This window comes from Nannospalax galili, unplaced genomic scaffold, assembly GCF_000622305.1.
Source record: "Nannospalax galili isolate Female #2095 unplaced genomic scaffold, S.galili_v1.0 scaffold402, whole genome shotgun sequence".
NCBI classification, from domain to species: Eukaryota; Metazoa; Chordata; class Mammalia; order Rodentia; family Spalacidae; genus Nannospalax; species Nannospalax galili.
The window spans coordinates 124544-138105 of NW_008348875.1; positions in this window are offsets into that span (position 1 = coordinate 124544).

Consider the following 13562-nt stretch of genomic DNA (forward strand, 5'->3'; position numbering starts at 1 on the left):
TCAAAATAATACATTTGGACATTTGACGATAAATGAAAATAATTTCATGAGATGTCCTAATAGTGCGTAAAGAAATGTTTCCACCCTTCCATTTAAGCCAGAAAAAGATTTAATTAAAACATAAAAGACCATTAAGACACAGTAATATCTATTTGTTTGAAGTAAGTGATTTCAATATCTGTAAGGGATGAGATTCCAAACTTGGGCAAGTAGTTTTCAAAGGACTAAATCAAATTTAAATATGCAGACTATTTGAGCAGTGCCTTCCTTGATGATTGTCATAATGTGGCAGTTTCAAAATGCTCAGGTTCAACTTCCTGGAATGTGTCAGTTGACTAGCAAGGATGGAGAAATGCATGATAAGATAGAAGTAAAGGTGGGTGCCACGTGCTGGTGGGATAATCCTGCTTTAGTGGAGGTAGAAAAACTCAGGGAGAGGAAATACAACATCAGAAGAATTCTTAGAGAAGTGTGCAGGACTGGTGATTAACGATGGAAAAGAGAGTGGGAGTCAGCAGTCGTGAGTGGCCACCCAAAGCCCGAGAAGGCCAAGAAACAGGTTTTCTTCTAAAACACCCAGAAGGAATGCAGCCCTGTCAACGTCTTGATTTTAGCCCAAGGAGCCCGCCCTCTCTAGGACACCGACCCTGCAGATCTCCATACATCCATGCTTTCGAAGCCTCTTGGTTTATGGGGGCGTCTTGCCACAGAACTAGAAAGCACATTACTTTAAAGCAATTGAGTTCTGGATGTGTTTTTTTCATCATATTTAGTGGTTTCTGATCAAGCATAAGTTGTGCTTCAGGTGCTTTGCTTTTTTTTTTCAATGGCTGAGTGACAGGACATATTTTAGCTCTAATTGTGCAGACCCAGTTCTTATGAAAGCAAGTAAAATAAGTCATTAGCTCATTACCCAGTTACTACCTAGATGTCCATCTATTGGTAGCTAGATTTCGGTTGAATTAAAACTGAGGCGAGAGAGAGAGAAAGAGAGAGAGAGAGAGAGAGAGAGAGAGAGAGAGAGAGAGGAGAGGTGAGAGAGAGGAGAGAGAGAGCCACTGAAACTCTGAGAACCTATTGCTGCTCTGACAAAATGTGCCGTCATTACCCTATTCTTGCCAAGAATGCTAAACAAAGCAGTTGGCACCAAGCTATCCCTCCTTGTAGGAAAACTGAACTGCCTGAGTCCAAGGCAGATATGAGTTTGGCAGTGAATCTGCTCCCCTACATTTTGCCTCTGTTTAAAAATTCATTTTTTTCCTTTGAGTGCCTACAACTACAGAATAATAACAATGTAACAAAACCACAGAAGTGTATTTTCCTGTTCCAGATGTAGCTGCCAAGGGAAGTTCATTCATAGGTGCTAGGCAGTGCAAAAACCAGAGAAAGATAGTCCAGGCTGTGGAAACCAAATAAAAGCCTTGATACGCAGTGTATGGAGAGGCAGCAGGACCACTCCAGGCCCATGGGAATAGCCACAGAAATGTTGTATTGGAGTTTATTGTTGGACAGACTATGTGGGCTAACAGCAGAACTTGAAGCAGTAACTTCATGGGCTCATACACCCCCCAGAGATTCAGCCACAGAAGGCCCTGCATAGAAAGACTGATCATGGGCTAGCAAGAGGGCTCAGGGGTAAAGGCACTGGCTATTAAAGCTGATGATCTGAGCTTTTAATCATTGGGACTCACATGATGGAAGGAGAGAGCCAACTCCCACAAATTTTTCTCTGATCTTTACACACATTCTGTGGTATGCACATGCAGATACACACACACACACAAGTAAATGAATGAATGAATACACAGGTAGATAGATAGATAGATAGATAGATAGATAGATAGATAGATAGATGATAGATAGATGATAGATGACAGATAGATGATAGGTAGATAGATGATGGATAAAATTTAATTGATAGACAAGTTGATTCACCAAACTCCAGAGATGAGGTTTAAATTTGCAGGGTGTGGCAGGGGACTTGGACTGATGAATTCTCACAGAGAACTAATTTGGATCACAGAAGCCTTTCTCACCTTGAAGGAAACACTCACTCTATTTTATTGAATTGCTGGGAAGGACAGTTGTCTCCTACTCCTGTGGAGATTGATGACAGAAGATGCCATGGAAGGAAAAATCAATTCTTCCTGGTGAGGATAAAATAGTGCCTATAGTCAATATACCACATTTCATTCAAATATCTTATAATTCAATCTATTGCTTAGGGTCTTTAAAAAATTAATTTAGTACTTTATTTTTATTATCTGTTGTTTTGTATGAGACAGGATCTCCCTGTAGCTCAAGCTATCTTGTAACAAACCGTGTAGATCAGCCTAGTCTCAGTTTCACAGAGACCTCCCTGCCTTTGCTTCCCAAGTGCTTGGGTTAAAGGCATATGCCACCACCATACCTGGCTACTGTTCATAATTTTATACTTTAGTTGTTACGTGGTGGTTTAACCAGAATCTCCCTGGAAGAAGCCTTTTTGGGCTTTCTTTCACTACACCTTCACTACAGTCTTTACTATTTCTCAAACCACTAAAAGATATATTTTCCTTCTTGTTCTTATTTTATTATCTGTTCCCTTAACCCATTCTTTCCTGGTGTCATTATTTAAATGTTGATAATCCTACATTAAAACATTATCATCACCAGGAATGTTGTTGCATGCCTTTAGTCCCAGCACTCAGGAGACAGAAGCAGGCAGATCTCTGAGTTCAAGACCAGCCTGGTTTACATAGTGGGTTCTAGGCCAGCTGGGGCCACAGGGAGACCATGTCTCAAAAAGACCAAAAAATCATCATCATCATCATCATCAACAACAACAACAACAACAACTATGTTTTCCACACCCAGTGACCAAACAGAAGATTCACTTAAGCCTGGCCTAATGACATATGCCTTTAATTCCAACACTCAGGAGGCAGAGGCAGGTAACTGTGAGATACAAGCCATTCTGGTCAACATAGGGAGTTCCAGGCCAACTGGGACTACAGGGAGAACTGGTCTAAAAAAAAAAGAAAAAGAAATCAATTAAGGATAAATGAAGTAAGAAGCTGGGAAAAAGTTATCAAAGTGGATAAAATATTTAGTAATGTGGAGAAGAAATTCAAAACATGGAGGAAAAATTCAAGAGGAACTTGAGACCCAAAAAGAAAAAAAAAAGCAAACAGGGGCTGGGGAGGTGGCACAGTGGTTAAGATCACTGGTTGCTTTTACAGATGACCCAGGTTCTATTCCCAGCACCCACATGTCAGCCAATAATCATCCACTCCAGGGGCTTTGACACCCTCCTCCGATTTCCAAAGGCATTGCATGACATGGGTATACTTACATACAAGCAAGCAATAGATTCATACACATAACATAATATTAAAAATAAGATAATATAAAAATATTTAAAAAACAAGTGGAAAGACTAGAAATCAGTTAACTAAATTTAAAACACAGTGAAAATATTATCAACTAACAAGACTGAACAGTCAAATAAATTTCCATTATGGAGGTCAAGGTCAATATAAATAATTCCAACAGGCATACACAACTAAGAAAAAAGAAACTCCACACTGTACATAAAGTTTCCAGTCACTCTCTATACCTTCAAAATACCAAGCCAAAGAACTCTTGGAGTTTAAAGATCTGAAATAAACATAATGACATAGATACTTTGGCCAACGAAACAGCAACAATAGCAACATTCCTGAAGCCTAGAGATGGTCATCCAAAGAGAAGAGGCATTTAGAAGCCAGAGAAGAAATGATTAGTCAAGATGTCAAAGATACAAAGCAAAGAATCAATAGTAAAGGAGAAAATGCCAACTCTCATACAAGTGTCAAATCAGTATAACAACTTCAGATCTTTAATCGGCAGCTCCAAATCCCACAGGATATAGGATGGTAAGATATCCCAAGCCTTAAAATTAAATAACTGTCCATAAACATTGTATACCAAGAAAAATTGGGACTCAATGGAGTAATTAAAATTAATGGTGATACGAAACCAATCAGGTTAAGCACAAACTAAATGAGTTTGTTACAACCAAGACAGAAATATAGAGAATGCTTAAAGGAATACTATACACAGTAGCAGAAGATAATCTTATTTATTTATAAGAGTGTAAGAAAAAGCACATTTCTGAGTTGAATATGTTAAAAATGGAGATCCCAAAATGACTTCATTGTGCTCAAGAGTAAACTAGCAAAGCCCTAAAACTAAGGGATGCAAGGAAAGAACTAATAATACAAACAACTAGAACAACAATGAACAAGCTATAGGAAATAGCAAACCTTTCTCATTCATAGCCTTACATATAAATGAATGCATATCACCAATTAAAAGACACAGAGTAACTATTTTGACTGAAAAACAGGACCCAGTGCTGGAGAGATGGCTCAGCATTTAGGAGAATTGATTGTTCTTGCAGAGGACCCGGGTTCAGTTTCCAGTATCCACGTGGTACATAATAATTGTCTGTAACTCGAGTTCTAGAGGATCTGAGTCCCATGTTCTGGCATTCATGGGCATTGGACCACACAGGCGCACATCCATATGTGCAAGCAAAACACTCCTACACATAAACAATTAAAAAAAAAGACCCAATTATCTGTTGTTTTGATAAAACATATCTAACAGGAAAATACATTCACAAATTGAGAATCAGAGGATGAATATCAAATTACCAAGTAAATAGTAGCTATAAATAGGCTGACATATATATTCTAATTTCTGATAGACTTCAAACCAAACCCAGTCACAAGAGATAAAGAATACCATATATAAAGGTAAAAATGCAATTGTAAATACAGATATACTGAATGAGCTACAAATGTCACACACAGACACACACAGACACAGACACAGACACAGACACACACACACACACACACACGCACACACACACACAAAACAAAACAAAATATAACCCCCTAAAAATATAAAAATCTCTTGGCTAACAACTCATCAGTTACAGAATGAGCATTCTTCTCCAAAGTTTCAAGGATACTTATCTAATTTTGATAACATTGCTGGCTAGCAGAATTGCATTTCAGTTTCTGTGATAAAATACTCTGCAAAAAGCATCTTAAGAAAGAAGGGTTTATTACAGCTCATGATTCCAGGTGACAATTCATGATTGCAGGGAAGGCAAAGTGACATGAACTTGAAGCAGCTGGTCCCATCCACAGTCATGAGCAGTGAGAAATGACTGTACCCATGCTCACCTGTGCTCCACATGATTTCTCCACTCATATAGTTCAGCAGACCTTGCCTAGAGAATCGTGCTGCCTGCTGTGGATTGGGGCTTCCCACACCAAATAACTTATTTAATACAACCCCACAAGAAATACCCACATGCCAGCTTGATGTACACCATTCCTCTGAATCAAGGCTAAGGCATTTATTTCTAAGAGGAAATTACGTACATCAATAAAAATCATAGAGGTCACAAATAAGTAATTTAATCATGCACCTCCATATTTTAGAACAACACTAAGAAGCTAAACACCAATGGAGTCGAGAGCAAAAAACAAAAATAACTAAATAATTGAATAAATAAATATAGTGGTAAAAATTAGTCAACTGGAACTCAAAAGAAAAATATATAAAATCAAATAGATTTTTTTCCTGAAAAGATGAACAATTCTGACAAAGCCTTAGCTAACCAAAAAAAAAAAAGATAAGTAATACCCAGATTAATGATATTAGTGATGAAAAGGGAGTGATTACAGCAAACTCCAATGAAAATCAGAGCATCATTGGGGAATACTTTGAAAAATGTGTACTCCAAAATTTTGGAAAACCTAAAGGAATACGCAAACTGCCATACACATAGGATCTACCAAAACTAGATAAAAAATGATGTAAACCACAGCATCTTTATAGACTGATAATAAGCAAAGCACCGAAGCAGTAATTAAAAGTCTCTCCAAATGGAAGACTGCTCTATAAGATGGATTAGGAAGCTCTGCTACCAAACTCCTTGTACAAAGCCAAGATTATGCTGATGCTGAGGCCAAATATGGACACAACACAAGACAATTACAGATCAATTTTCTTGATGAACATGAATACAAAATTTCTAAACAAAATATTGACAAGTCATCTTCAAGGACACATAAGGAAATCAAGTTGAATTTATCCAAGTAATTCATTGTTGGTTCAATATAAACAAATCAATAAGTATGATACAGTATATAAAAGACAAGTAGAGAAATCACATGATGATCTCAATTGATATAGAAAATGTGTTCTAAACATTTCAACATGCCTTCATGATAGAAATCCTGAAAAGTAGGAATCAAAGTAATATATTTCAATAACATAAAGACTCTGTACAACAAACTGATAACCAAGATTATATTAAATGTGGAAAATTTGAGAGCATTCCCTAAGAAAGAATGAAACAATAATGTGTACTTTCTCCAGTCTTATCCAGTATAGAGCTCTGTATTGGCACATGTCTCATTGCTGTGACAGAATACCTGATCAAAGTAACTTAAGGAAGAGTTTATTTTGGCTCACAGTTTTGGGGACCAGTCCATCATGGTAGGTCAGGTACGGCAGCAGAAGTCTGAAGCCTGACCAGTTGGTCACATTTTGTTCACAGTCAGGAAGGAGAAAGTAATGAATCCCGATGCTCTGTAAGTTTTCCCTTTTTGGTGCTCACATGTAATATGGATATTCTCATTGTGCTTAATCTAGCCTCTCACAAGAAGGCTCACCTAATGAAGTCAATTCCCCCTGAGCATGCTCAGAAACATATATTTTTGGTAATTCCAGATCCTGTCAAGTTGACAATCCATACTAACTATTGTATGCTCAATTCTTGTCTAGAGCAATATGGCAAAAGATGAAATAACTAGAAGAGATAGTAACAGAGAATGATGGAGTCAAATTTTTTCCCATTTGTAGATGACATACTTAGGCAGTCTTTGTGTCTCTGTGAGTTAAAGGCCAGCCTGATCTACATAGAGGGTTCCAGGCTACCTGTGCCTAACAGAGAGACTCAGTCTCAAAAAAAAAAAAAAAAAAAAAAAAAAAAAAAACAAAAAAAAAAAAAGCAAAATCAGTGTGATTCCACTAAAACACTCTAAGATTTGATAAGTAACTTCAGCACATTTGAGGGCTATATAATCAGCATTCAACTATCAGTGCCTGTTTCTGTGTAGCAATAATAAACTCACTGATAAAAAGTAGGAAAATATTCCATTCACAATATTCAGAGAAGAATAACATACCTAGAAATAAATGTATCCAAAGAAATGAAAGAAAGACATCCAGAGTAAAGCCTTTAAGACTCTGAAAAAAGAAGTTGAAGATACAAGATGATGGAAAGAACTCCATCCTCATGGGTTGGCAGAATATTGTGAAAATGTCTTTATTATACCATTGGTCCACAGATGCAATGCAGTCCATCAAAAGTGGTGTAGTACACAGAGACACAGGCATAGACACAGACACACAGACACAGACACACACACACAGACACACACACTCACACAGACACAGACACACAGACACACACGCACACAGACACAGACACGCAGACACACATGCACACACAATGGAATAAAGCATGTGCAGAATAATGAAATAAGGAAATTGGATTCATATTTCTCGTCTTTCAAAAAAAATTTAAAATGAATCAAAGACCTTAATATAAAAATTGAAATGCTGAAACTTCTAGAGGAAAATACTTGGATAGGTATAGGTTAGAACTTTCTGAAAATTTCAATAGTAACAGTTGAAAAATGAGGTACATGGCATTTCAACACTTCTCCCAGGCTTTCTGGGAACTGTATCTCAAGTGACTTGCTGCTTTCTTGCAACAATTTCTGTTCAGTCTCTTTAATGAAATTGCTGTTACTTTGTAAGCTTCTGCACAACAAATGAATTATCATTAGAGTATATTTAGCTATTTTTAAAAGATAAGGTGTAAAGAAAAGATAAGATGTATATATTTACATATATATATTTTTGTTTTGTTTTGTTTTTTTCTGTTGTTGTTGTTTTGGTTTTTTTTTTTTTTGGTCTTTTTGAGACAGGGGCTCCCTGTAGCCCCAGCTGTATATATTTAATATAAAATAATTACTGTATGTATCATATTATATAAGTTAAACACCATACAAAATCTTCCAATTAATATATTGGCTAATGAACTAAATAAAATTATATCAAAAGAAGAACAAATTACTAATAAACATTTTTAAAAGTGTTCAATTTTTTTATTCATCTGAAAAATGGAAATTGAAAGTTTTGAATTCCATTGTACCTCAATCTGAATGGTTAACTTCATGCAAACAAACAACAGCAAATGCCAACAAGGATATAAGAAAAGAAGAACTCTTTATACACTGCTGTTGGGAACGAAAACTGATCTATCCACTGTGAAATTAATGTCCAATTTCTCATACAGCTAGAAAATAGAAGTACCATCAGATCCAGCTAACTACTCCTGGGACTATACCCAAGGGACTATAAATTCTATTACAGACACACTTGTCCATTCAAATTTTGTACTGCACTACTCAGAAGAGTTAAGAATTGAAATGACCTTATATATCCATGGACCAATGAATAGATAGGAAATTATGGAATATAGATGCAAAAATTTTCATTCCCTCATAGTGAAAAGTTAAACAATGACCTTGTAGTAAAACGGGTGGAGCTGGACATTATTATGTAGAGAGAATCTTCCCAGAAGGAGAAATACAAAGTATTATCTCATGTATGGATCCAATGTTTTAATTATTTTTCCACATGTACACATGTACAAATAGGTCATAAAAAACAGGAAGAGGATGATGAGGGGGAACAGAGAAGGATAGGGAGGTGAAGAAAGAGGGTAATACATATGGCATGAAATTGAAAGTGAGGCTATTGATTTTGAGGAGACCAGCAGGAGAGGGGCAAGAGGGATGTGTGAAGGAGTAAACAAGGAACACCATTTAAAACTACATATACGACAATGCCATAATGAACCCCACTAGAGGTACAGCTCCTTACCTTCACACTTGGGAGCCTTGTGAAATCTGCAAGTATTTTCTCAGCAGAGCACACGATAGAACTTTTATGAAAACTTCACAGAAGGAAATATTTCAATGATTTTACCTTCCACACCTTCCTTTCTAAGTGGTATATACTTTTATTTATTTAGCACTAAGGATGAAACCCAGGGTCTTGTACACACTGGGAGAATTTTCTACCCCAAATTTTAGATGATAAATTCTTCAGGTACTTTTCCTCTTATGACAATAGCGGTCATTCAAGAGTCCTTGATTCTGAAAACTAAAATTCTGTGTTCTGAAACAAAAGTGGCCTTGGAGAACATCTAGCTCAACTCCAATTGCATTTAAACACTTTCCATCAGTTACATTACTGGGGAAGAAGAGTTCCAGGAAATGCTAGCCCAGGCATTTCTACCAGGGACTACATTTATCTTAAAGATTTATGAAAATCTTGCTTCTTTGCCCAGTACATATTTGTGTCCCTTTTCTTAAAACTGCACTGTCTCTTCCAAATCCTTAAACATCTAGACTTTGCAGCTCCTAAGAGTAATCTATAATATGTTTGTCTTCTTGTCAATGATATCATAGGGGATGCACAGGTTGGTGTTGAGGGTTCAGGCCCTTGAAAATAAAGTCATCATTTGTATTTTGACAGTCAATAGAGCACACAGCCTCACATTGCCCAGCATCTCTTCATTGTTCCGGCAGTCAGCATCAGGGTTTCTCAATTGCTGGGTCTCAGCTGTTGAAATATTATATTCAGTGTCTGATGCTTATGACATTTGAACCTAAATAAGTCATAACTAATATGCTACATGTTTCTGCAGAAATATCAGCTCTTAACATTAGTCTTATTTTAACAACTCTGTTTGTAGTTTTTAATAATATTTCAGTTATTATGAATTTCGGAATAGATATTTTATCGCCTTTTTGCTTTTGCAAAAGCCAACTTGTCAGCTGAGAAGAGCCCATTGCCTTTTGTCTTTCCACAATTACTTTCAACCTGAAGTGTGTGAGATGATCTAAATTAACTTCTTTCTTGTTCATTACTTTAAAGTTAACGGAGAACTATCGTTCAAAGACCTCTTTGCTACGCATGTCTTTTCTTATACCTAAAAGAGGTCTTATTGTGACTAAAATATTGGCTATACAGATCATCTTAATGGAAGTTTTTATTTCCCACTATTTACCCAAGACAAGATATTATTTGCCAACAAGCTGTATCGTGAACATCAGTGACATGTTGATTCATCCTATTTTTAAATGCCACTTGCAGAGTTTCAATGCTTTTGCCTCTTACATGCCTGTACTTATAAATGAAGATCTTACGTAAAGGTGAAGCCCCACTTCTCTGGAAGGTTCCTATGTAATGAATTCTACCAGGAAGTACTTAACCAATTTCCCTAATGTACTCCCACAGGTTTATCATTGGAGTGGTTCAGTAAAAGCTTATTAGCAAAGAAACCAAAAGCTCTGATTTATTGGGCACACAAATAAAGGCTGAAATATTGCCCCTGCGTTTCCTATTCCCAACCTTCCACGTTTCTTCCTGAAATGGTTATCAGTGTTGCTTTTATTTGGTGCCTAGAAAGACCCAACTTTGCCCTTAGCTAAGCATAACTAACGGTACAGAACCTTAACAGAATTTTCCTTCTTAGTTGATTTTGGACTCTTATTATATATATATATATGTGTATAGTCGTGCAGATGCAGATTTACTTCTTCAGTGTACAGTCAGAATGTTAGGGTATAAGAAACTTCCCCAAACTTATAAATTTTTGCCTGCTAAGATCATATTGACAGAATCTCTCTTATGTGATATTTTTCCTATTATTCTTCTGATTGGTTTTCTTGTCCATGCTTTAGGACTTGAAAAAATTAATTTTATTTTTGTTGCATTCTTATATCTCCCCTAATATGAAAGCCATTAACCCCATGATTGTGAAAATAAATTTAGTGGACTTTCATATACATATCTAGTTTATCCAGTGTGAATGAGCTAGTGATATTGGCACAAAATTCTCTCCAGGGTAGTAAAGTTAGACATGGTTGCCTTCTATAGCTTATTATATTATAATATAAACAGAAAAAATGCTCGTCTTTTCTTTGGAGGAAGGGGATTTGTTTAAAAATTACTACTGCAAGAACATGAGACAGGGCTAAGGAATGCCTGGGGGGGCTAGATGGGAGTAGGTGTCAAGTAACTACCAAAACATGGATGTTTGGTTTGCCTATGGCCCACAAACTCATTTTAGATAAAACCTAAATCTCTTCTAGCTATTTTGAAAATGTCAACTATGTAGCTATTTTTGTTTTCCATTTAAATTGAATTTCATGCAATTCAAAACTCTATTAGCGTTTCAAAAAGATCATCCTTTATAGAATCTATGCCTTTGAGATTTAAAATGAATGTGTACATTCAAGGAGTTTATTATTGCCTAATTATTATGTCAAAAATTAGTATTTAGATCTAGAATACAATTGATAATTCATAAATTTTGCATTTAATATGATTAACAAACCATTTCCTCTAATGCCATTATTTATTTTCATTTTTACTAAATCATGATTTTTATAACATATGAAACTACACATTAATTTCCTCTGGAATTTCCAACGATTGACTAGAAATGGTGGGAGCTTTAGTTCATTGTATTTTAGATAACATGAAGTATGAAATATAAGTAACAAATTATACTAAATATTTTCAGGATTTGCATGCTTTATTCATGAACTATCAAAAGACACCAGAAACTGAAGAAAAATAAAAATGAAGTTTCTGTAATCTAACATCCTCATGTAAACTTGGATTCTTTTGGACAGTCAAAAATATCATTTTTAGTTTTATCTCAAGCATAATTTTGAATATTGATTACTAAGCATCCTTGTAGGGAGATTGACTGTCTTTTGAGTAAGATTCCTTTTTATTGATTACCTAACCAGTGATAGAGAATTTGCTCACCTTCAAGGCTGTGAAGAAATAACCTGAAAGAAAAATTCAACTTTTAACCCCAAATGGGAATGATAGCTATTTGACTTCACTATTAAATTTTATGCTTCATAAACATTTATTTAAAGACTACTATATTCAATGATTTTTTTAATTAAAATGATAGACATATTTAAACTAGATTATTTCATCCAGATATTCAATTCTATCTATTTTCAGTTATTGACCACTAGAGAATGATTTAATATCATCACATGACAAAAATATCATTAGCAAAGCAATGATATTCTTTGTAATTAAAAAAACCTAAAATTTAAAGCATACATTTTCTCCTTGCTACCTTTATTTGTATTCCATCAAATGTTATTCTGATTTTCACGTCTCTAACAATAATATGAAATTATTTAGTCCTGTTTTATTTCAACTTTGTCATTTAAGTTATATTAGGCACATTGGAAATTATACATAATCTTACAAGCTTCGTACTCTGTTCTGCAAGCTGAAATATATGTCTGGAAGTGTGCATCATGTATGAAAAGAAAGGAGATAAAATGGACTTTTCAGGAATGGAAATAAATTGTTTGGTGTAGAATTTTAGCTCCAGAATCACTGTTAGTTTAGTATCAGCTATTGGTATGGACTGAGTTGATGAAATCATCACCAGGATGTAGGGAATCCCTCTGTCATGATTCCCTCACTGATACTCATTCATGATTCTCCCACGGCCCACCACACCTGCTTTTTTAGACATAGTCAACTCAAATTTCATTCAGTTACTTCCACTGTTATGTCCATGCACGGATTACAATAAACCTCCAAGAATTCAGGAACCTAGTCCTAATATCTATCCCAAAGGAATGGGCCTTAAAAAGAGTTCTAGCCAATGCTTAGAACTTCACCTTTCTTTTCGTGCAGGAGCCACCAAAAAACAATAACTATCTTCGAATAACTTCCTAAATGTTAAGAAAGTTTCTTAAATTCAAATAATATTTCACCCTCTATACCAATCTGCCTTTACTTGACTAGTCCTGGCCTTCTGGCTGCTAAGCATCCATCACATTTTAGGAAGTGACAATATTTTATTTCTTTGAAAACAAGAATTCCAGGTAGATTCACAAGCACATCCATGAATTTTTCACTCCTTGTCTTTTATGACCTCCCATGACCTCTGTCCTGGAATTTGGATTTCTTTGTCCTCCTTCCTTGTCTGCACGGTACCATCAACCTTCCTTCCTGTGACGTTGTCAATCTTATACAAGGTTTGAATTTACTTCCGCCATCTCACCTTAAGGAGAAAGCATAAAAGCAGTCATTGATATATGCGGATTGAACCAGACTTCCTAAAAGAATTCTTTCCTCATGTTTCTATTGACTATAAACAGACAGGAGTAGACATCTTGCTCATTTTACTAATTGGGCAATCAAATTCTATAAAGGCTTCTAGCAAATAAATAATTGAAACGACGTATATATTTCTTCTCTTTGATAATGCTGTGTTCTTTTCACTATACATCCTGTTACTGATTATGTTAATGTGAGTGAAAACTAAGTGGCAGTCAGAGACTTAGAGGTATTTCTCTTGTGTCATACATATATTTCTTGTGTCA